Source organism: Tenrec ecaudatus, chromosome 12, assembly GCF_050624435.1.
Source record: "Tenrec ecaudatus isolate mTenEca1 chromosome 12, mTenEca1.hap1, whole genome shotgun sequence".
Lineage (NCBI taxonomy): Eukaryota > Metazoa > Chordata > Mammalia > Afrosoricida > Tenrecidae > Tenrec > Tenrec ecaudatus.
The window spans coordinates 5850288-5874699 of record NC_134541.1 but is presented as its reverse complement, the minus strand read 5'-3'; the positions used below and the strand labels follow the sequence as shown (position 1 = coordinate 5874699).

Sequence of the window (24412 nt, the reverse complement as noted above, 5' to 3'; positions counted from 1 at the left end):
ATAGGATCATATCATCTGCAATGAGCAAGAGCTTCACTTCCTCTTTGCCTATTTGTATTCCCCTGATTTATTTTTGTTGTCTGATTGTTCTAGTTAAAACTTCCAGCATAGTGTTGAATAAGAGTGGTGATAGGGGAGATTCTTGCCTGGTCCCTGTTTTCAGTGGACCTAGCTTTTCCCCATTGAGCATGATGTTGGCTGCTAGCTTCTCATGTCTTTTATTATGTTGAGGAATTTCCCTTCTATTCCTATTTTCTTATGTGTTTGGAACACAAAAGGGTGTTGAATATTGTGAACTGCCTTTTCTGCACCTATAGATAAGATCATGTGGTTTTTATCTCTTGTTTATGTTGGAGATTACATTGATTGTTTTTCAAATATTGAACCATCCCTGCATACCTGGAATGAATCCCATTTGGCTCTGGGAATAAAACAAAACAGAATGGATTTTGTTGGAGATTTTGGCATCTGTGTTCATAAGTGATATTAGCCTCCAATTTCCCGTCTTTGTGTGGTCATGCTTTGTTTGGATAATACTGTTATTCTGGCTTCATAGAAGAAGTTTGGGAGTTTGTTGTCTTTTCCTATGCTCTGGGAAATCTTACGTAGTCTTGGTGTCAGGTGCTCTTAGAATATTTGTTAGGATTACCCTGTGAAACCCTCTGGACCTGTGCTTTTCTCGGTTGGTAGTTTCTTAATGACTTGCTCTTTTTTCTGTCATGGGTGTGTTGAATTTCTTTTTTTCTTTTTAAATTTTATTGGGAGTTCTTACAGATATAACATTCCATAGTCCAATCACAGCAAGCAGTATTGTACAATTGCTACCACAGTAAGCTTGAAAATATTTACTTGCTTCTTGAACTCCTTGATATCAGCTCTCTCTTCCCCGTCTCTCTTCCTGCACTCTCAGCACTGTGATGCTGTTGTTTGGGGTTGGGAGGAAATGTGAGGGCTGGTAGTTTGACTACCTTGCCGCCTTCGGCTGAGGATGTCCTGGTAAATTGACTTAGCTTGGTATCCACAGCCCACAGAAGACAAGAGCTCTGCTCTGAATCTCCAGACTGCTCACAGGTCTCCTGTCTGCTCTCGGCCACCAGCTAGCAGCCACATTCTCTCGATTTTCTGATCTAAAAAGGGGAGCACAGAGTGGTTGATTCTACATGGGCGCCATCTTCCAGGAAGCACCTGTTGAATTTTTCAAAGTTTGTCTGCATTAATTTGAGTGAATGATGTTTTTCTAGGCTCTCTCCATTTTTTCCAAAGCGCTGAATTGGTTTAAATAGTTTTTCATCATAGTGTGCTATTAGTCTTTTTATTTCATTTGGATCTGTTGTAAGCTCACTGTCTTCACATCTTATTCTGGTATGTTCATATTTTCTCCTTTATCCTTTGTCACATTTGCCAAAGGTCTCTTTTGTTACTTTTTTGAAAGAACCAACTTCTTGTTTTGTTGATTTTTTTCCCCCCCATTGAAAATTATTTATTTTGTTAATTTCTGCTCTGAGTCTTATGATGTAGGAGGCATCCTGCTGATCAAGGTGTTTACTAATGGGTGACTATTTAGTCCCCTGTGCCTCTGTGTCTTTGCAGACAAAAGCATTGCAAAATGACTGTTATTTGTGACTTTGCTGCTAAAAACATTGAGAGAGAACTCAGTTATTTAAGATCTCTTTGAGGCTCTCTTCAATCTTGCATATTCGTGTTATTGTCTTTAAACTTAGTGCTTTTATTATTCTAAAGTTAAGAAACTGTGACTACTTAAGTAACATTTGCATAGATAAGAGTTTAGGAATGTTTAAGTTCTTTGATGTTTGTTTTGTAACCAATTCCCTTGTGTAAGAAGAGTATAAAAACCAAGCTTCAAATGTACTGGAGGCTTCAGTCCATCAGATTGGAGTCCTCTGGATCCCATACTTTGTCTCTATCTCTTTCTTTTCCTTTCATCCGCACACCTCATTTCGAACCCAACTTGATACAGGACAGCTGATCTAATCCCCGCATTAGGATTGTTTCTTTCCATTTTTGAAGGAATTGTGTTGCTGTTGTTGTTCTAGTTCCTGGAGGTGTTGTGTTAGGGTGCTGGCTTTAGATTTTTCCTCTTTGTACATGTGTGTGCTGATAGCTATAAATTCGCCTGTCATTACTACTCTAGCTGTGTCCCAACGTTTTTGATATGTTGTGTTATCCTTCTCATTTAATTCAAGGAATTTTTTAATTTCCTACTTTATTTGCCTTATTACCCAGTAATTTTTTGCCATTATGTTGTTCAGTCTCCATGCGTTTGGCTTTATGTTTGTGTTCATTTTTTTTTTTTTGCTTTAATGGGTTCATTTTATTATTATTATTTTTGTTTGTTTTTAACAATTTATTGGGGCTGATACAATTCTTTTCACAGTTCATACATATATATACATCAATTGTATAAAGCACATCTGTACAGTCTTTGCCCTAATCATTTTTTTCTCTTTTCTTCTTTTACATTTTATTAGGGACTCCAACACCTCTTACCACAATCCATACATATACATACATCAATTGTATAAAGCACACCCATACATTCCCTGTCCCAATCATTCTCAGGGCATTTGCTCTCCACTTAAGCCCCTTGCATCAGGTCCTCTTTTTTTTCCCCCCCTCCCTCCCTTTGTGTTCATTTTTATTGATTTCTGATTTATAGCTTGTGGTCTGAGAAGACTTACTGTAGGTTTTCAATTTTTTTAATTTGTTAGGGCATGATTTGAGGCCAAGTATGTGGTTTATTCTTGAAAATATTCCATGTGCATTGGAATATATATGTTGTTTTTGTTGGATCATGCATTCTATGAGGACATTTTTTATTGTTATTGAGCTTTTTTATGTCTCCATTGGGTTTTTTTCTTGAAGTTCTGTCTTGCCTTGAGAGTTGCATATTAAGATTGTTATTATTATGTTTACATCCTTGTTAAATCTTGGGAGGATTTAACTGATGTATTTCAAGGGCCTTTCATTGGGTGTCTATATATTTATTCTAATTATGGCTTCCTGAGCTATTGTTCCCTTTATCGTTATGTAGTGACCGTTCTTATCTATTATTATATTGTTTGCCTTGAAGTCTATCTTCTCGGAGATTAACATTGCTACCCCTGCTTTCTTTTTGTTGCTGTTTGCTTGCTATGCTTTTGACATCTTCTGATGTTTGGTCTGTTCCTGTCTAGATAGAGTGGGAGGAAAACGTAAAACAAAACTCCAGATCATAAAGTGAGCAGGCTTACATGGTCAGGCAGAGACAGATAGAAACCCTGAGAATATGGACCTTAGTCACCTTTCTGGTCTGGAGCTAATTCACCTCCCTGACTCAATTTTCAGCCATGTATGTAAGGGCAGCAATAATAATATTAAGGAGGCACATACACTTTAGAATAATCAACCATTTGAGTTCAAAAGGGTAGCTTTTACCAAAGGACAAAGTACAAGCTTGGGAAACATGGACGAATGAATGCAAACAGGAAATTCAAAGTAAAGAGCATAAGGGACATTATATTGAGAGAATTAAAATGAATGAGACAATATGTATGGATTGTTTAATATAAAACATATGCTCTCCATATAATCTCAACCAATTCACAAGAAAAGCTTTAAACAAATGCTGGATTGAAAGAATAAATCTGCTATAAAGACTTCTTTAAAGGATTAGAATGAAAAAATATATCATTTAAGGTGCCCCTGATGCAAGCATTGGTGTCTGCAATTACCTCAGATGCATGTAAAAGCCAGATAAGCATGACCAAATAATGGTGAATCACAGTGTTGGCAAGATTTGTATGAGGAAACCCAGGGAACACTCTTAGAAGAAACCAAGAGTGACTTCCACAAATCAGTCCAGTGAACTAATGGACTAGGCAGACATCAGTATCCTCAACCCTGAGACCAGAGGACTACTTCTCTCTGCCAACTGTTCTGAAAAGGCTCACCATGGAGGCCCTGGATAGAAGGTGAGACAAAGGTGGTACAGCACTCAAAATCCTATAGGAGACCAGGCTTACTAGTCAGACAGACCAGTGGGATCATGACCCTCAGTAACCATTCATGGCCAGAAGTGAATTCATCTTCGTGTTAGAATAATTAGCTGTGAAAGATCAAAAGGGTAGTATTGACCCAGGGAAAAAGTTCATAGGGTTCAGAAAGGAGGAGTAGAAGCAGGAAACACATGGGAGACAGTGGATAAGTGATGAGACTAAATTGAAGGGATTGCAATGGATTTGTTCAAACAAAAGGCCTATGGGTTGTTGAATGTAAAGTTGATCTGCTCTGTAAGCCTTCACCTAATTCGCAATAAAAAGTAGTTTTTTAATTAAAAAAAGAAAAAGTAGGAGGGCTTGCTTTGATTTTAGTACCTATTATAACTGCCATAGTGGTCAAAACAGTGTGGGACTGGTATAATGATAGATACTCCAACCAATGGGAAAGAACTGAAAATCCAGAAACGAAATTATCAGCATACAGACAACTGATATTTGATAAGAGGCCCCAAAAATATCAAATGGGAAGTGGATGATCCTCATCCACATGTGGTGCTGAAAAAATGGATATCTACGTACAGAAAAATGAAGCAAGACCTTACCTCAGTCCATTCACAAGGAAACTGAAGTGCATCACAGACCTTGAGGTAAAACCCCAAACCCGTAGGGCTATTATTGAAGGAATTGGGACAAACCTAAGAACTTTGGCACGCGGAATACTTAGGCTATTGAAAATAGGTCAGGACACAAACATCTAGGAAGCATAAATTGAGAAGTGGAATATACTGAAGATAAAACACCTGTGTCCATTGAAAGAATTTGTCAAGAGAGTAATAAGAGAGCCCACAGGGTGGAAAAACACCTTTAGCAGTGACACATCAGACAAAGGCCTTATTACTAAAATCTACAATACTCTGCTAGTCTACAAAAGAGAAAAATAGCCCACTGAGAAGGTAGGCAAAGGACCGGAACAGAAGTTTCACAAGGGCAGAAATCCAAATGGCCAATAAACAGATGAGAAAATGTTCCCAATCATTAGCCATAAGGGAAATGCAAATTAAAACAACTATGGGATACCATCTAACCCCCTCAAAGACAACCAAATTAAAAAAAATCAGAAAACAACAAGTGTTGGAGGGAGTGTGGTGAGACAGGAACTCTCATTCACTGCTGGTGGACCTGTAGGTATATACAACCATTATGGAAATCAATTTGGTGATTTGACCCACCAACCCCCCAACTGGGCATATACCCAAAGGAGGTAATAAACAGACCAGGGCCACAGATCTGTACTCCAATGTTCATCACAGCCCAATTCACAATCACAAAGAGTTGGAAACAATCTAAATTTCCATCGATGGATGAATGGATTAAAAAACTCTGGTACATAGGTTCAATGGAGTATTACACATCCCTAAAATACAGTGATGAATGCATGAAGTACATTATCACATGGGAAGAGTTAGGGGAAATTATGCTAAGCAAAGTAAGCCAAAGCACAAAAGGGCAAGTAAAACATGAATCCACTGAGGTAAGCTTAAAAAGCACAAGAAGCAAAGGGGAAAATCCACTAAATGCATACATTCCCAGGGCAAGGCTCAGGCACTCAGGCAGGGGTCAGACCCAACCCAGGGATGCATATGGCAGCCAACAAAGAAAGAGGGGGAAAAAAGAGCAGTAGATAACGGGGAACAGGGCATTAACCCTCCCACAGGAAAGGGAGAGAGGGACCAGACCTTAAAGTGGTAAGTCAAGCCTTGAGGGCAACATACCAGCATGATGCAGCGAATTAACAGAAAAGTTCGTGCTGTGAGCCCCAATCCCAGTGAGCCCACAATACTGAACTACAGATACAGCCTGGGGAGGGTGGCAGGTCTGCCTAAACCACAGGGGAGCAAACTAAGAGGGAGAGAGTGGACCGCAACCTGGTCCACCAAGCCCTGAGGATGACACACCTGCTCAGAGCAGCAAAAGCAGAGAGGACTGTAGGTCTGAGCCCACTACGAGACAGGACATCCTGTCAGTGACCCACAGCTCTGGATATACAGTGCGGGAATTGTGCCCAGTCTGACCCCCCACACATACCAGGGCAAAACAAGAAGGGAGCACAACAGAGCAGCAAGGGGAGCAAAGCAACAAAGTCCCCAAGGAATCTGAAACTAGACTTCAGACTCAGAGGGAAGAACTTGACATCTCATCAGACTCAATGTGAAAACATACATGAGGGTCAGCAGACAGACCTGGAACTATTTTTAGGCCCCTTTTCTCCCCCCTCCCCCTAAATTTCTGTCCATATAAGATAGGCAAGATAAACAATCCCTAGGAGAAAACAATGGGAGAGAAGGTTCAGAGAAGGAAAAGGGAGAGAAGGGAGGGGGAAGACAAAAAAGCCAGGGAAAAGGAACAACAGATATCTGAAGAGACCTTGTAGTATGCCTGGTGGGGTTTGATCAAGTGCAATGTAGCCAAGAGGAATTACTGAGGGCCGAATGAAGGTCAAGCATCATAGTGAGATAGGAGGAAAGTAAAAGGAAATTGAGGAAAAAACTGGGAGGCAAGGTATTTATAGAGGTATAAATATAGGTATGTATATTTGTAAAATATTAATATACAGTAATAGGGATATAAGTATATGTACATATATTTATAGGTTAAGTATCAGGTAGCAGACAGACATTGGGACTCTACAAGAGTCCTCCCTTAATGCAAGAACACTTTCTTCTAATAACCTAGCATTCTGTGATGCTCACCTTCCCAACATGATCCTTGAAATCAAAATGGGTTCATAAGCAAATATGGTGAAGAAAGCTCATGGTGCCTGGCCATCAAAAGATATAGCATCTGGGGTCTTAAAGCCTTTAAGACAAATGAGTGGCCATCTAGCTGAGAAGCAACAAAGCCCACATGGAAGAAGTACACCAGCCTAAATGATCATAAGGTGTCGATGGGATAAGGCATCAAAAGATCCAAAATAAACAATTCCATCGATGAGAATGAGGGGGAGTGTAGACCCAAAGCCCATCAGTAGACAATTAGGCATCATCCTACAGGAGGGTTACAAGGCAGGGACGATTCAACCAGGGTACAGAATAGCACCAACACATTGTTCCTCTAGTTCTTGAATGTGTCCTCACCCACAGTATCATGACCCAGTTGTGCCTTACATATATAGCTAGACCAGAGTATGCACATTGGTACAGATAAGAGCTCTCCACATATGGAATCCAGGATAGGTAAACCTGTCAGGAACAGTAATGGGGGCATCCACACCATAAGGGTGAGGGGAGAAAGCGGTAAACAACCACATTGATGTATAAACATCCCCCAAGGGAGTCAAGCAACAGAAACATGGGTAAAGGGAGAGAGCAGATGGTATAAGATATGAAAATAATGATTTATAATTTATCAAGGGGTCACCAATGTAGGGGAGGGAAAAAAGAACTGATATCAAGGTCTCAAGTATAAAGAAAATGTTTTGAAAATGATGATGGCAATATATGTACAAAGGTGTTTGATACAATTAATGTATGGATACTTTTGTTTTTATTCCAGGGGAGAGTGCAAACACAGTCCCCCACTACCACAAATTCTGCAGTCGAGTTTCCCACATTTGGGGAAATGTCAGGGGTCAGCACATCCGGAGTGCATGGATAAGCCTCATCCTGGGAAAACCACCTTCGTGAGCATGGTATCTCCCCTGCCAGGTAAGCATAATAATGTATGGATTCTTACAAGAGCTTTAGGAGCCCCCAGTACAATGATTTATTTTTTAAAGTTTTTTTATAAAAAGGATATTGAATATACTATGTGGTTCTAAAAGAAAAATATGTATTGGAAAAATTACAGCTAAAATGTCTTATGAAGCTGGGGTGGAGAGCCCTGAACTCCCATTTTTAGAGATGTTATCAGATGAATATCTTACTAGGTAGAGGGTCTCAACGAAATGGCTGAAACCTAGCAATTACTGTGAGGATGGATGGCACAGGACTAGACAGGGTTTCATTATGTTGTCAATGGGATTGCTGAGGGAAACTGAATCCATGGAACCTATCACAAAACAATGAGATGCAGTCAATTAATATGGCCTTTCTAGTCACAATCTCATTTGTAATGTACTATCAATTCTGGCCTCAATTCCTGTGGTAGTAATTGTCCCGTCCCACAGGAACTTCAACGTGGATCCTGGAGGAGAGAGTGGGAATTGGAGGGGGCGGGGGCGGGAGGCAAAAGAGGCACGGAGAATGGAGAGAAGACAGTATCCTGATCAAGTCTCGTTTAATGAACAAAGAGTTACAGCTTATAGTCTTCAACCAGGTACATGGGGTGACATGTTTATGCAAATCAGGCGCGGGTGAGGAACATCACACTTTGTTTGCTTAAGCTTTACAGGCTGGGTACTTTCTGGGAATGCTGACCACAAAACAGAATCTTACAGACAGATAGAGACTTCCTTATCTATGTCTGGCAAGCTAGGAATGTCAAACACAGCTGCAGTGCTGTGTCGCGTAAGCTGGGATAGAAGACTACCCAGAGCTCAGGCTAATAAATTCCAAGTAATGGCCGGGCCTCGTGGCTCCGGACAAGTAATCACATTTTGGAGTTATTTCTTTGCTTTTAATAGCCCAGATAAAGGTGAGATTCAGTCTCCACCATAGTAGAGTGGGAACCAAGTCACCACCCTTTGTTTTCTTGGGGACATGGTCAAAAAGTAAAATACCACGCTTCCATCAGAGCCATTCTTGTGCATATTAAGAGCTATCTATGAACAAGGAGCACAGAGAGAAATCCTGGGACTACTGGAAGAGCTGCTGGTGGAACAAGGTTGAGAACTTGATCTGAAGTGGCAGAGGCCAAGAACAGAGGCACAAGAAATCATGAGGCAGAGCAAAAGAGCCAGATCAAGACCAGAGGTTGACAAAGACCATTATAACTGAAGAACAGGGTCCAAACAATGGCATGTTAGGGCATCCATCTGGCTTCCCGGGCCATGGAGTCAGATGCCAAGGGACCATGTGGGAGAAAGACAAGGGTTTCAACTCCTAGAAAGTCTTACATCCTCAGAAATCCACAGGAGCAGTTCCATCTGCTCTATAGTGTTGCTTGGAGGTGGAACGGAATTGCTGGTGAACTTGGTTTTGTTTGAAGTCAATGTAGAGCAAGAGCTTAGGTGGAAACAGCCCCACGAAACCTTGAGTCAGGTTTTAATTCTGAGCAAGTAGTTTGTCTATGGATATACCTAGGCTGGGCTACATGTGCCCATCAAAGAAAACTTCCCAGCAGTCAATAGATCAAAGACACATTGCATAGGGTAAGTCTGCTTCTTAAGATCTCTATGAAATGTTGAGAAGTAATCATGTTACTCTGAGGGCCAAAGCCATAGTATTTTCTTTTTCGCCATTGTGTTTCAATTACTTTGTATGTATGCGTGAAAGTTGAACATTGAATGAGGAAGACTAAAGAATTTATGCACTCGAATTGTTTCTGGAGAGAAAAATATTGATAACATGGACTACAGAAAGCTGTCTTGGAAGACGTACAGCCAGCATGGAACCAAAGGTTTAAATGAACTGCTGTATGAAGAACCAAAGCCAAACAATCCCAGAACACTTAAAGGTTTGAGTTCTCTTCTTTCCTCTGGGTACAGGAAGCGCAACACTCGTGTAGCTACTACTGACAACTTAATCTTTATTCAGAGCACAGGCAGCCAGAACTCTGAAACTCCTTCAGAGGTGAGAAAAGTTCTGATTTGTTGTGGCAGCATTTTGTCTTCCTACATCAGCTGATAAAGGGCACTGGATGCAAGTTCCCTCCATAGGTCATGTCCTCACAATACCTCTCCCTAGTGGTCTAGTATAAGAGGAGGTATGGCATGTATGTCCACAGTATGTCCACAAAAACCTCTTCTCTGTGGTCCACTCAAGTGCACCTTTGTCCCAAATTCTCATCCATTCCCCTGGCCCACGAAACTTCTGTTCCATTGCCTCGGGTGCATGAGAAACATACTACAGCTAAAGCCTTACCACTTGTTACACAGAGGGCTCCTCTGGAACGAACTTCTGATGTTAAATGAGTCTTTGCTTATAGCAAAAGCTTCCCCGTCCACTATGCACACCTGTCACTTAGCCCAAGTGTGTCCTCTGGTGGGAAAGAAAATTTGGTGACTAAAGGCTTGCCCACACTCTTAATACCAATATGTCCTGTGGTGTCTCAGATTTGATTTCACCAATGAGCCTCACCGACACTTGTTACGCCTGGGGCTTCATAGTATCTGGAGTATGCCGTCTGATGTGTAATGACAGTTGACTTGGAGCAAAAACCCGCAGACAGTCCTGACCCATGTGAGGTTTTCCACCAATGTATCCTTGGGTGTTTGAGGAGATGTGACTTGGCCACACCCTCGTCAACACTTACACACATGCTGTTTGTCTCCTGAGTGTGTTCTTTGCTTTGTGAGGAGTGTATTATCTGATGTGCCATGAGCAATGCCTTGCCCCTATAGCATTAACCACAATCTGTGCATTTGTTAAAGTTTCTCTCCACGTGTGTCCTCTGGTATGATGACAGTTGACTTTTGGAAGAAGACTTGACCACACTCCTTACACAGATAAGGTTTCTTTCCTGAGCGTGGACATTAGTATTTGATGAGATAGTACTTCCAGGTAAGGTTTGCCCACTCTTTACACACATGGTTTCTCCTAAGTGTATCTCCTGGTGTATGAAGAGATGTGACTTTTGGCTAAAATCTCGGCAACATTCCTTGCACGCATACGGTATTTCACCTGAGTGCCTCTTTTGGTGTTTGATGAGAGTTGACTTATGGCTAAAGCCTCGCCCACATTCCTTGCACACATGTGGTTTCTCCCGAGTGTATCCTCAGATGTATGATGAGACCTGATTTGCAGGTAAAGTCTCGCCCACATTCCTTACACACATGTGGTTTTTCCCCTGAGTGTGTCCTCTGGTGTACGATGAGATGTGATTTGCAGGTAAAGGCTCGCCCACAATAATTACACACGTGGTTTCTTCCCTGAGTGTGTCCTCATATGTATGATGAAATATGATTTGTAGGTAAAGGCTCGCCCACAGTAACTACACACATGTGGGTTTTCTCCTGAGTGTGTCCTCTGGTGTCTGATCAGACCTGATTTACATGTGAAGTCTTGCCCACATTCCTGACACCCATGTGGTTTCTCCCCTGAGTGTGTCCTCTGGTGTCTGATCAGACCTGATTTACATGTGAAGCCTCTCCCACATTCCTTACACACATGTGGTCTCTCTCCTGAGTGTATCCTCAAGTGTGTGATGAGACCTGATTTACATGTGAAGTCTTGCCCACATCCCTTACATGCATGTGGTTTCTCCCCTGAGTGTATCCTCTGGTGCCTGGTGAGTTTTGATTTGCAGGAAAAGCCTTGTGCACATCTCATGCATCCATATGGCTTCTCCACTGAGTGTGGCCTCTCATGTGTGATGAGAATTGACCTGACACTAAAGCCTCACCCACATTACTTATACGCATAAGGTCTCTCCCTCGAGTGTGTCCTCTGATGTTTCATGAGATGTGACTCTTGGGTAAAGCCTCGCCCACACTCCTGACATACATGTGGTTTTTCCCCTGAATGTATCCTGCCATGTCTGAGGAGATTTGATTTGGAAGAAAAGCCTTTTTGCACGTTCTGTGCATACATATGTCTTTTCCCCTGAATGTGTCCTCTGGTGTTTGAGATGTGACTTTTGGCTAACGGCTCTCCCGCACTCCTTACACACGTGTAGCTTTTCCCGTGTGTAGGCTCTGGTGTGTGATGAGAGTTGACTTGCAGGTAAAGTCTCGTCCACACGCCTTACCCACATAAGATTTTTCATCTGAGCGTGTCCTCTGTTGACTAAGGAAAAGAGATGTCTGGGTAAGGCCTTGGAAATGCTCACTGTCTAAATGTGGCTTCTCCTTGGAAGGAGGTCTCTGGTTTCGGAAGTGTGATTTCAGGAATCCGTCTGGCTTATCCTCTCTATAAGCCATTACTCCAAATCTTGAGGCTTCTAAACCCTTCAAACCCTTGTCTGTTTCCACATGGTTTTTTTTCCCTTTGGGCGGAGTGGGCCTCCATTTCTACCACTGTGTTGCCTTTTCTGGGGCTTGCTGACCCTCCCTGGGCTAGGCTGGATAAAGCCCTTGAGGTCTCTCTCTCCCCCCTGTACTCCCACATAAGGGATTGGAGACTTCTCTCTCCCGCCCTTCTGTGTTTTCACTCCTAAAGTTTTGATCAGAATCCTGCCCTGGGCTGGACTCTCCTGGATGCAAGTGATTCTCTTCATACAAGTCTGGGAAGAGCTGAAGCCCATGCTGCCTGAGGAAATGCTGACAGGGGAAATCCAGGAGGCAGGAGGAGCAGGAGGAGATTTCTGACTCTGGTTCTGCAGGAGAGAGAATTTTCTATCAGGGCAGCTCTGAATGGAATTGCATGGACAGTGGCGCTTTCTCTTAAGGGAGACAGTGAACATATGTGTTCACTAAGTTGGAATACCCTTGATGGCAACTAACAACAATCCTATGCTCATATTTGTCATTCAAAATATATCCAAACACAATTTGTGTCCCACCAGTCAGTCACCTATGTTCCATTTTTATCAACTCCCCTTCTTATTGAAATCCAGGACTCCAGGTGGAGCAGTGGTTACAGCGCTGGGCTGCCATCGAAATAGAGGATGCCTCAAACCCAGCAACAGCTCCGTGGTAGAACTGTGCCACAGTCTGCTTCGAGAGAAATTTACAGCCTGGGAAACCCTAATGGGTCAGATCTACCATGTTCTGCTGTGAGTTGGTATCAAATCATGACCGTGGGTTTGGTTACTGTAATCCACAGAACCCATACTCAAAACCTTTGCAACACGTTACCCAGGTTAGACTTCCTCAAGGAAGGGTCAGATACTGCTTGTGCTCTATAAACACCTTCTCCTACACCTGGCCTGTCCCTTCTCCTAAAAGCTTCTAAGTCCCAAGCACTCATTGTGATATATTCTGTCCCTACCGTTTTGCTATTACTTAGAAATAACAGTTTCTAAAGCTATGTGGAAATCGTCATAACCCTTCTTATGTTAGTATAAAGCCACTCAATCTGGCAGGCTTCAAATATAGTAGACAGTCTATGTGTGAAAATGGCAGAGATGTAGCACTTGAATTGGCCCACCTTTGAGTGAATGGGGATCATTCATCAATCTTCATCTGTAATCTATATCTGATCAGTCCACAGCTGATTAACATGACATGGCAGTCAGTCCTCCCTCCAATCTCCAACTTTTAAATCAATTCTCAGAGTAGCCATTGTACCCAGGGGGCAATTAACTTCTCTAGGGGTGGCAATTCATTGCAATGGCCAGAGAACTTGTCGACCAGACTCAGGGTATGGTGGTGGATTCAAGGACAGGCTGCAGCTCAGGATCAGGAGACGTGCAGGCAGTCTCCCTGCTTCAGTGCAGTAGCTCTCTCAGCTCCTCTCCACTGTACAGATGTCCTGGCAGCCCCGCTGAATCTACCCACTAACTTGCAAATGGACATCTCAGACCTGGGACTGTTGCCTCTGTCACTGGTGTATTTCCAGGTCTCTCGCTGTCTCTAGTTTGGAGACGTTTTCGGAGGTACCTTGTCCACTTTTTCTTTGGTACCTTGTTTCCTTCTGCTGCTTCCTCTCTGGAAAAAAGCCCTTGTGGGGCTGTCTGCTTATCAACAGAAATTCACTGTCCAAAGGCAATTGGGAATCAGAGTAACACCATTTAGGATGTCAGGGCATGTACATCTTTATGGGAGCCGACAGCTTCACCAGGGCACCCTACTTTCTCCATGGGCACAGCTTGTGGGTTTGAACTGTTGACTTTGTGCATAGCACAATTCTGAAACTACAGTGCCACCAGGGCTCCTCACTCTCACAGATAAACCCGACCAGTCCCACCAATCTCCTCTGCAAAAATTCCCTTTACTCAGTAGGCTGTTGACACTTCCTTAACAGAGTAGAGTCTGCTAGTTAGCCCCTGCAGGCAGCATCGCAATTACCGGGCAGCACTTCATAGTTTATGACCCAACAGAAAAGATCAAAATCATTCTGTTCAACAGATGTCCTATATATGAAACCAATAACAGGTAGCTATGTAGGCAGACATGTACAGGATGGCACATGCACAAACATCTTCCGGTGTGCTGCATATGTATTCATATATGTAGTAAAGCACACAAGGGGAGCAATTGTGGAGTCTTCCTAGACAAATCCAAATAACCCAATACTTTGGTTCTCCGACTTGGAGAGTTAGCCTGGGCTCCTGGGGGCCAAGTGAAACAGAGCCCTGACACCTTCATTCAGCTTCTTCAAGCTTTATTGTCTCTCGCTTGGGTTTTTCTAGGCAAGGATGAGGCCCATCCTCTCTAGTGGTGGGTCGTGCGCCTCTCCTGGGGTTTCCGGGGCACTGATTTCGCCAGTGTTCTTTTTTGCAGTAGGCACATGGATTCTTCCCCAGGGGTCGGCAGTGCCCACGGTCGGCCTCTCCATGAGTGGGCCCCGATTTCCCTTTCCTGAGCCTCTGGGGTCTCCCATGGCAGTTACTAACATTTTAGCTAGTTTCTTGGTCTCTGTCGTGGTGGGGTCATCTCTGTTGTTATTCACCCGCCGAGCCACTTCTACCAACTCACTAAGCTTTTTCCCTTCAAACCCTTCCAACTTCTGCCATTTCTTTCTAATGTCTGGGGCCGACTGAGTAACAAAGGCAATATTTATTGTCCTCCTGTTCTCGGGGACCTCCGGGTCTATAGGGGTATAAAGCCTGTAGGCTTCCATCAGCCGCTCTAAAAAGGCAACTGGAGATTCTCCTGTAAGAGCCTGTAAAGTCTCACTGACCTTAGATAAATTCGTAGGTTTCCTGGCCACTCTGCGGAGGCCCTGCAAAAGAAACTGGTGATACCTGGTCAAGGCTTTTCGGCCTTGTGAGGAGTTGGATCCCACATCAGTCTGGAGTGGGAAAGAGAGTTTCTGGAGTGCCCGCTGGCTGCCCATCAGGTCCCATGACTGCCTTCTGGGCCTCTCTGGATGTGTTCCTGTTCCTCTGATGTGAATGGCACCTGGAGAAGTTGCTGGCAGTTGTCCCAGGTGGGCTGATGAATGTGGAAAACCGTTTCAAGAAAGGGACTCAGGGTTCTTCCCCAGGTGTTGGGGCTGCTTGTCTTAAGGGGAGAATGGCTGCCGCTGAGTGATCCTTCTGGGGTTGGGGGGTTGGTAAGACCTGTCAGCCCTAGTGTTGGGGGGACTCAAAAAGGGGTTGTTAGTATTTCCCTCTCTTCAGCCCCCGGGAACATGATAGGGTGGTGGCAGCACCACAGGGTCGGAAGCCAGCTCCTCTCCAGCACTGGAGTCTTCCTGCAAAATGCAGTAAAGCCTGCAGGCAGAGGGAGGGGTGGGACCCGCTGCTGCGGTTTTAGGGACTTGGACAGGTGTTTTCTTCTGGTCCCGCTGCATTTCCTGAAGTCTTGGAAAGAAAAGCCCTTTCTGTTCGGGGAGGAAGCAAATCTCTTATATATGCTGGCTTATCCACACAGGATCTGGATGTCCAGGTTCCCCATAAACATAATAGGGGAAGGGACAACGAGCCTTGCAGGGGGGTGGGGGACAATCAGGGACTCCTTCTGCCCAATCACCATTACATAAATTGAGGAGTCTCCAGTCTTTAGGGTCAAAGCCATTTGCTCTTCGTGAGCACCTAGAGAAATCAGAGAAGTTAGCCAAAAGACATTCAAGTGGTGTCCAGGCTTCTGTCCCATTTTGGAACTCTCTGCATTCCCGGCTGCCTTTGAGGCACCTTTAAAAGGGTAAAATGAACACTTAAAGCAACAACACACACACAAAACCAAAGCAGCGCAAAAGCAGCGAGCAAACAAGAATGCGAAGACTGGGGAACCAAGAGGCGCTCTCGTGATACCAGAGTTCCACAGGGAAGTCTCCCTGGGCCCTCAGGCGACTGTCATATGCCACGTCCAGCAGACAATTTGCCCCCAAAGGTGCACCGTTCAAGTCACTCACCAAAGGCTCAACTCAAATGAACTGAGGCGAAGGCACGTCTCTTCGGGAATCCCCTAGTTCTGGGGAGAGCACTCCTATAAAGGAGGTTTCCTTTCGAACAGGCTCGGACAGGGGCAGTAGGATCTCGGTGGGACCTCCAAATGCTGTAGCCTGCTGTCCGTTCCCAGAAAGAACACAACCCAGACCGCCAACAAGTTCAAAAGAAAGTTTTATTGCCTGTGCAGGGACTGTCAGCCCTCTTGAGAGGAGACTGAGCAGTGGCCTGTTTAATTTAAAGGTTTTTATACTTTTGCCATGTGCAGGTATGCAAGCAAGCAGAGTACAGAAGCAGGATATTGAGGCTAGCCATTCTTAGTTGAACAATAACTGCTCTTAGTTCTTCCAAACCTTCATTTCCTTCGGTACAGTCCATTGCGCTTGTCAGCACAGCCTGCCTCCTTACTACCACTAGTTTATTTATAGTTTATAGCTAGTTGATTTATAGTTCCTAATGGCTTCTGTTAGCTCAAAATGGCTTCACTCTTGTCAAGGTTGTGTAAGCTTTTCCTAGAGCTACTACACCAGATATGAACATAATGTATTGGATAGATCCAAAACCAAAATACCAAACTCACTGCCGTTAAGTCGATGAGAACTCTACAGTGTAAAAACCCAGCTTAACTCGAAAAACTCTATTTCTTAAAAATTGCGATCATCTATGACCTCAATTTTGCTATTCCCAGCCCCACCTAATAGTCTACCTCATCCACAAACACTCTTGCCAGATAAACCCTTCCCAATCCCCTGACAAACCTTGGCACACTCTGAGGACATTCCCCTTTCCATCAGGATAACCTGTCTGCCAGCTAAGCAAGAAATGTAGTAAATCTGGACAGACCCTGACTCACCTGACACTCTCCCAGTGTCCTGCCTTCCTGATCATCAAAGAATGTAACTACCAGTTGTTCCCCCCCACTCCAGCCCCCTGGTTTATCTATTGTCTAAAGCCTGTCTACAGCACATGATGAGGATTTTTTCCCTACGTGCTAGCCTTCTCTCTTGGCCCAGCTAGCTGTAATACAAGGTTGAGTCTTTAATTTTAATAAAGTGGTGTGGTCTGATCTCGTTCCACTCTTGCAATAGGACAGGGTAGAACTGCCCCTGTGACTTTCCCCGATGACTACTCTGTATGGGACTAGAAGTCTTTCTCCCACTGAGCAGTTTGCAGTTTTCCACTGCATCCCTTTGGGATAGCAACCAGGCACAAAACCACCAGGCCACTAGGGCGTAGTATTAGACAGAAACATTTTAAAAAGTAAAACCTTTTATTTTGTAGGAAAAAATTGATTTTTGTCTTGAAAGAAAACTTGTGGTGAAGTAATGAAATGATGACACACCCGAATAGCTGTTGATTGGATATTGAAGTACTTAGTCCGAATGTAGTTGTTGCTCTTCCTTGGGAAGTTTGGTGTAGTTTGTGTGTGTGATATTTGCAGGGAATATTAATGCTGAATAATAAAATAACTAGTTTCGTTGCTATCAGAAACATACATACATACATACATATATATATATATATATATATTTTTTTTTTTTTGAGTACTGTGAATTTCTGTAACTTAGCTGTTATGCATTGTGGAACTAGCAAGCTCCCAACCCAGGTGATTTGTTAGTGTCCAGAGATAAGCAGGGCTCACACACATACACATAGCAGCAAAAAGGTAAGCCCAGTTTTATTGAAGCAGAGAGGCACTACAGTCACTTCAAAGGGAATTCAGTGGGTCCTTCCTGCGAGGTGAGAAGGGACCACCTTAAGCAAAGTTGAGAGACACTGCTCTGGGAGGGAAGGAGGTCCCTCCTCTGGAGCTGAGATGAAGAAGTTTTCTCAGGGAACCCCTCTGGTTCTTGTATGGCACTCTCAAATGGGAGGGGGTTAGTCAAGCAACTGTCTAGGCCACCAATGAAGTGCTGCTGGAACAAAATGCCCAGTTTTGTAATCAGGCCAAGGTCATGACCCTGAGCTCCACTGCACCAGCAACTGAGCAGACGCTAGCCCCCACTGTGTGCACTGTTGCCACTTTTAACCATGGCATCACCCAGACTCACATTACTTTCAGCAGCCAAGCCCCGCCTTGTATCTCAGCAAGAACTAGTGGCCCCCATTGGCGCCCCTGCTGCGCCCCCAACTAATGCTGTACCTCCTGCTGTACCACCACCTCCACCTCCACACTTGAGCCCAGAGATCACACCACTGTTGGCTGCTCTGGCTCAAACAATTGCCCAGGAATGGCAGCCCCTCCTGTCTCCATGGCTCCCAAGGCTGTGTCTGTGGCCCCTGTGGCCATATCCATGGCCCAGCCCTTGGCAGGAATCACAGTGAGCCACACCACCACCCCCATGGTGACTTAACCCATTGCTTCCCAGAGCATGCGCATCACAGTCATGCTACGCTGATGGAGCAGCTGGACACCCCCTGGTATCACCTCCTGGGGCTGCGGTCCATGGGCTCTTGCCCACTCACCTAGTCCTCCCAGGCCCTGTCTAAAGGGCTCGCTTGAACTGTACAAGAGACTGCAAGGAGTATGCTTCTGAGAAGGGGTTGGGCTGGTTTTCTCTCACCTCCCTTTCATGATGGTGGTTTTGTCCGTCTTCCTCCAAGCTTTCCAGAAGGGGCTTGCTGCTGGGGAGTACAGACTGAAGTCAACTGAGGGGAAGGGCTGCCTAAGGGCATATCTGGTCTCTCCTCTCTTCACTGCACAAAATAGTTTTCAGTATTGACTTTGGCAGAGGAAAACCAAAAACCCTACTCAGGGGGGAAGCCAGGAAAGATTGGGAAATGAAAGGTCAGGAGAGAAGGCCCCTTAGGAGCCTTCAGGCATCACAGGGCCCACTTGAGTTGGACCGCATGGAAATTGTTCCTAGGTCCCTGGGATGGCGGGGACCATAGACTAGGGGAACATCTCTCACTTTGGGTTGGAAACCCATAGGGCAGGACCCACCACTTTCCAAAGAAATAAAAGAGAATTATTAAAAATAAAAAAAAGCAACTGTCTAATTAGATAATGTCTCTCCTTGGGTCCCTGAATTATTTCACTTTTATCTGGCTGCTGTCTACCTTTTAGATACATATGAGGCAACAGAAAATACCACTGCCTGGGTAAGGTTCACCTTAGTACTCAAAGTAATATCCTTTCTTTTAAAAAGTCTAAAGCTGTCTTGTGCATCAGATTCTCTTAAATGCGACTCATCTTTTGATTTTTTAAATCCTTTTATTAGGGGCTCATACAACTCTTCTCACAATCTATACACACATCAATCGGGTAAAGCACATTTGTACATCATTGCTCTCATCATTTTCAAAACATTTGCTCTCTGTTGAAGGCCATTAAGACTCAGCCTTCAAACGGCTGAGAATTCTCATGACCTATATGTCAGTATTTGCTGATTTCTTCTGTGACTTAACGTTTTGAACAGACTGTCAAGAGCAAGAAAATATGCAAAGTCTGGAAAAACAGGTTGTTTAATTTTTTCAAGGATGTCTGGCTTGACAGAAGATAGAGTTGCTATGTGTATCAAATGTGCTTGCTTGAAAATGAGATAATTAACCCCGGGTTGTTTCTGCGTGGACAAAAGGAGTATGTAGAATAAACTGGGGGCTTCAGGATTCACTGTTGCCCTCCCAGTGCTTTCTGTCTCTCTCTTTTTTCCTTAATCCTCACTCCCCATTACAGGACTATATGACTCATCGGCTGGCTCTGACAGCTCTCCACTCAAGCCTCTGGCATCAGGTCTTCACTTTTTCGCCTCCCTCCCCCCTCCCTCATTCCTCATGAACCCTTGATAATTTATAAATTATTGTTTTGTCATATCTTGTGCTGTCTTATGTCTCCCTTCACTCACTTTTCTGTTGTCCGTCCTCCAGGGACGAGGTCACATGTAGATCCTTGTAATCGGTTCCCCCTTTCCAAACCACCCTCACTCTACTCTCCCAGTATTGCCTCTCACACCACTGGTCCTGAGGGGATCATCCACCCTGGATTCCCTGTGTTTCCTGGTTCTATTTGTGTATATCTTCTGGTCTAGCCAGACTTGCAAGGTAGAATTCTGATCATGATACTGGGTGGGAGAGGGGGCATTTAGGAACTAGAGGAAAGTTGTATTTTTCATCGTTGCTACATCGCACCCTGACTGGCTCATCTCCTCCCAGAGACCCTTCTGTAAGGGCGTGTCCAGTGGCCTATAAATGGGCTTTGGGTCCCCACTCCGCACTGCCCCCCTCATTCGCTATGGTAAGATTTTTTTTGTTTTGATGATGCCTGATACTTGATCCCTTCGACACCTCGTGATCACAGAGGCTGGTGTGTTTCTTCCATGTGGGCTTTGTTGCTTGTGAGCTAGATGGCCGCCTGTTTACCTTCAAGCCTTTAAGACCCCAGACGCTATATCTTTTGATAGCCGGGCACCACCAGCTTTCTTCGCCACATTTGCTTATACACACATTTGTCTTCAGCAATCATATCATGGAGGTGAGCACACGCTGATATGACTTTTCTTTCTTTGATGCTTGATAACTGATTCCTTCGGCACCTTGTGATCACACAGGCTGGTGTGCTTCTTCCATGTGAGTTTTGTTTCTTCTGAGCTAGATGGCCGCTTGTTTACCTTCAAGCCTTTAAGACCCCAGACGCTATATCTTTTGATAGCCAGGCACCATCAGCTTTCTTCACCACATTTGCTTATTCACCCACTTTGTCTTCAGCGATCGCATGGGGAAGGTGAGCATCAATTGAATAGAAGAAAGTATTCTTGCATTGAGGGAGTACTTGAGTGGAGGCCAAATGTCCCTCCACTAACTTAATACTAAACCTATAAATATATGCACATAGATCTATTTCCCCATCCTCATATATAAATATATTTGCATATGTACATGCCTTTATCTAAACCTTTATAAATGTCCTTTGCCTCCCAGCTCTTTCTTCTACTTCCTTTGGCTTTCCTCCTTTCCCGCTATCATGCTCAATACCCACCTGGGTTTCAGCAATCCCTCTTGGTTACATAAGTGTTGGGAACTGGACATAATCAGCCTGACAAAGTGGACTCCATACTGTCTGCCCTGCAGGGCTAAAGCCACTTCACCTCAACCTTATCTTATCCTGACACATACCAGATGGCCCACCTTTGTTTACTCCAGCACCTGACATTCCAACCATAGATTTGGGTCTGCCTACCCTGTGTGCTCTACCCCCTTCCCTTCCTTTTTTTTTTTTTACCTTCCCTTGGAATTCCTTTGTTTGCCTCACCCTTTAAAAAGAGGCTTGTGTAGCAATAAACTGAGACCTTGACAAGAATCTGCTTGGTCTCGCTCCTCTCTCTCGCCCGTTTCTCTTTCAGGCTGGATCCCCCTCCGAAACCCCTCGAATAACTGAGTCCCGCTGGTCCGGGGCAAGTGGCGCCCACGTGGGGCCCGAGGTGTGGACCCTTGCCAGATGGACCCCCAGCTCCAGAAGAGCTCCCAGAAGAAGACGCCCGGCCGGGCCCCGATGAAGAGATGAAGAAGAAGTCGCGGACTGTCTTCGCCGCTCACGAAGACTGATCAGCCTTGGTGAGTAGAACTTCGTCCGTACCATACAGATGGGCCAAAAACTAACCTAAGAGATGGTCTTTATAAAGGACCTTAAAGTTTCCCTCAGAGAGAGAGGAGTAAGAGTTAAGAAAAAGGATTTGGTAAGATTCTTTCTTTTTGTAGACCAAGTCTGTCCATGGTTTATAGTGAATGGGCCTGAAATTCATCGTGGGAAATGGCAAAAGGTCGGGAGGGATTTAAATGACAAACTGCATAAAGAAGGACCCAATGCTGTTCCCGCCGCGGTTTTTTCTTATTGGGGATTGATCAGGGACATTGTTGAGGCCGCTTCTGAGGACCCGGATAAGCAACAACTTCTCTCAGTGGCGGAATATTGCCTCCGCCCACTTTCTCGCTCGGCCTCTGTTTCTTCCCTTTGTTCGGATAAAAATCCCTCCAAATCTCCCTCGGTAATCATAGAAGTGCCAGGTTCAGAGAAACCTGACTCAGAAAAGCCCGCTGCGGGGGAGCCTGCCCCCCCTACCTCCCGTTACCCTCCCCTCCCACAAGAAAAGTATAGCCCCAAAAATCTGCCTGCTACCTACCCCGTGTTTTCCAAAGCCACTAATGACGAGCCCCTAGACCCTGAGGAGGTGGCCACCCTAGAGGAAGAAGCGGCACGTTACCATAACCCTGACTGGCCCTCTGTCCTTTTAGCCAGACCTCCACCTTATAACAATCAGATATGTGCCCCCACTCTCCCAGTTCCCGCCGCCTTGATGCCCGCCCTCACTGAGGCAAAGGCAAAACTTTCCTCCCAAGTCGCTAATTGAAGGAAGTTTTAAACCTCCAAAAGGATTTTGCCCGCCTTTCCACGGAACTTTCCTCCCTTCAAATGTCCCTCCGAGAAACTATTTTTTGTTCACCTTGCCAGGCAGCACACCCTCGCGGGTCCACTAAAGAGCATGTCCCTAAGACAAAGAAGGTGGAACCCGTCCAGCTCTTGTTCCCCGTTCTCACCCTCTCCACCAGGTCCTCCCCGAGCTCCTCCTCTGATAACCCTCAGGCAGAGTCCGCCGGCTCCCCGCCCGTGGGCTCTGGTAAGGAGGACTGGGAGGCGGAGAAAGATAACGCTTAGGGGTCTGAGAACGAAAATGAAAGCGGGAGCGAAGACGAGGAGCCGCCCGTACAGGGGACTGGCTCTAAAGCTCGAGAATTCCGTAAGATTCACTTAAAAAACTTAAGGGAACTCAATACCGCGGTCCGAACTTACGGAGCCAACGCCCCCTACACATTAAGTGTTTTAGATGTCGTCTCCCGCGGGGGCCATATGCTTCCCGCCGAGTGGATGCGAGTAGTGCAGGCTGTTTTGACTCGAGCCCAATTTTTAACCTGGAAAGCCGATTTTTTTGATAGATGTCAGTCCATTGCCGCCACCAACCTTAAATCCCCTCGGTCACTTTCGGCTGCTTGGACCTTTGAAAAGCTTAGTGGGCAGGGCATAACCCTTGATCATGCCCTACCAGACCCCCCACACCCTCCTCACCACTGATTTGGATCACTTGTTGTGCCCATGTCACCACTACCTTTCCCCCACCTCCCCCTCTCCCATGTCCCCCCGGAACTGTCGGTCTCATTGTTTTCTCCTCCAGGTTGTTCATCCAGCCTATTTTATATAGACAGACCTGCAGAGATAATAACATGCACAAAAACAAGACAGAGCAAAACAAGGCAACAATATACAACAAAACAACAGCAACAACAAACCAATGGCAAACAAAGCAAAACACAAAAAGAAAGAAAAGCTTGTAGTTAGTTCAAGGATTGTTTATTGGAGTGTTTTCCAGTCCAGTCTGTTGGGGTACCACTCCCTGTCCCCAAAGTCCACTTTCAGCATTCCTTGGAGACCTCGCCACTTTGTTCCCGTGCTGTTCTGTTGCACCCCCTTAGTGTTTTGCCTCGGTGTGGCGGGATCAGATCGGGTGCAATCCCACACTGTGTCTCCGGTGTTGTCCTCTGTAGGGCTATGGGTCAGTGAGGGACGTTATATCTCAGAGTGGGGCCGGCCATGTGGACTGGCTGCTCTAATTGGGAACATCGTCCTCACGGCCTGGTGGGCCAGGATGTGCTCCACTCTCTCCTCTTCCCCCGTCATGTGCTCCCCTTCATCTGCTCCCGTGACCCTCTCCTGGAGGTACAGATTCAATGCCACCCTGTGAAATAAATTCTTCTGGGGAGATGGGCAGGTGTCCACATAGTAGTTGGGATTGGGGCCGGCCCCCCAGACCTCTCCACTGGTGCCCTACTCCACACCGGCAATAATTTATAAATTGCCAAGGGTTCCTGAGGGAGGGCAGAGCAGTGAGGAACGGGGAAAATGAGGAGCTGATGCCAGGGCTTAAGTGGAGAGCAAATGTTTGAGAATGACGAGGGCAATGAATGTACAAATGTGCTTTAAACAATTGATGTATGTATGGATTGTGATAAGAGTTATATGAGCCCCTAATCAAATGATTCTTTTTTAAAAAAGTAATAATAGGAGTCCAAGAAGAAAGAAATGTTTGAAACTGATTGTGGTAGCAATGATGCAACACTGCTTGATGTGATTGAACTATAGAATGTTATGATATCTGTAAGAGCTCCCAATAAAATGATTATCAGGGTCACTGATAATTTTTCCTTAGAACACAGACATACCCATTTGCTGTGCTGCTGTGTGCGAGTGTGAGAAAGACCGGCTGCAAAACCCGTCGTTCCCACGGTGCCCTCACAGAGCATGGAGGCCAACGCCAGTCTCCAGTATCCTTGCAACT

At 44.9% G+C, this 24412-nt stretch overlaps 1 non-coding gene and 1 pseudogene across 1 annotated transcript; both read right to left on the bottom strand.

Annotated features, from left to right (window-relative positions):
* Positions 1 to 7547: 7547 nt before the first annotated feature.
* Positions 7548 to 7710, bottom strand: LOC142423734 (U1 spliceosomal RNA). Its single transcript, XR_012779332.1, has one exon. It is a non-coding gene; the product is annotated as a U1 spliceosomal RNA (small nuclear RNA).
* A 2688-nt stretch (positions 7711 to 10398) lies between these two features.
* LOC142422291 (uncharacterized) lies at positions 10399 to 15034 on the bottom strand (annotated as a pseudogene).
* Positions 15035 to 24412: the final 9378 nt, after the last annotated feature.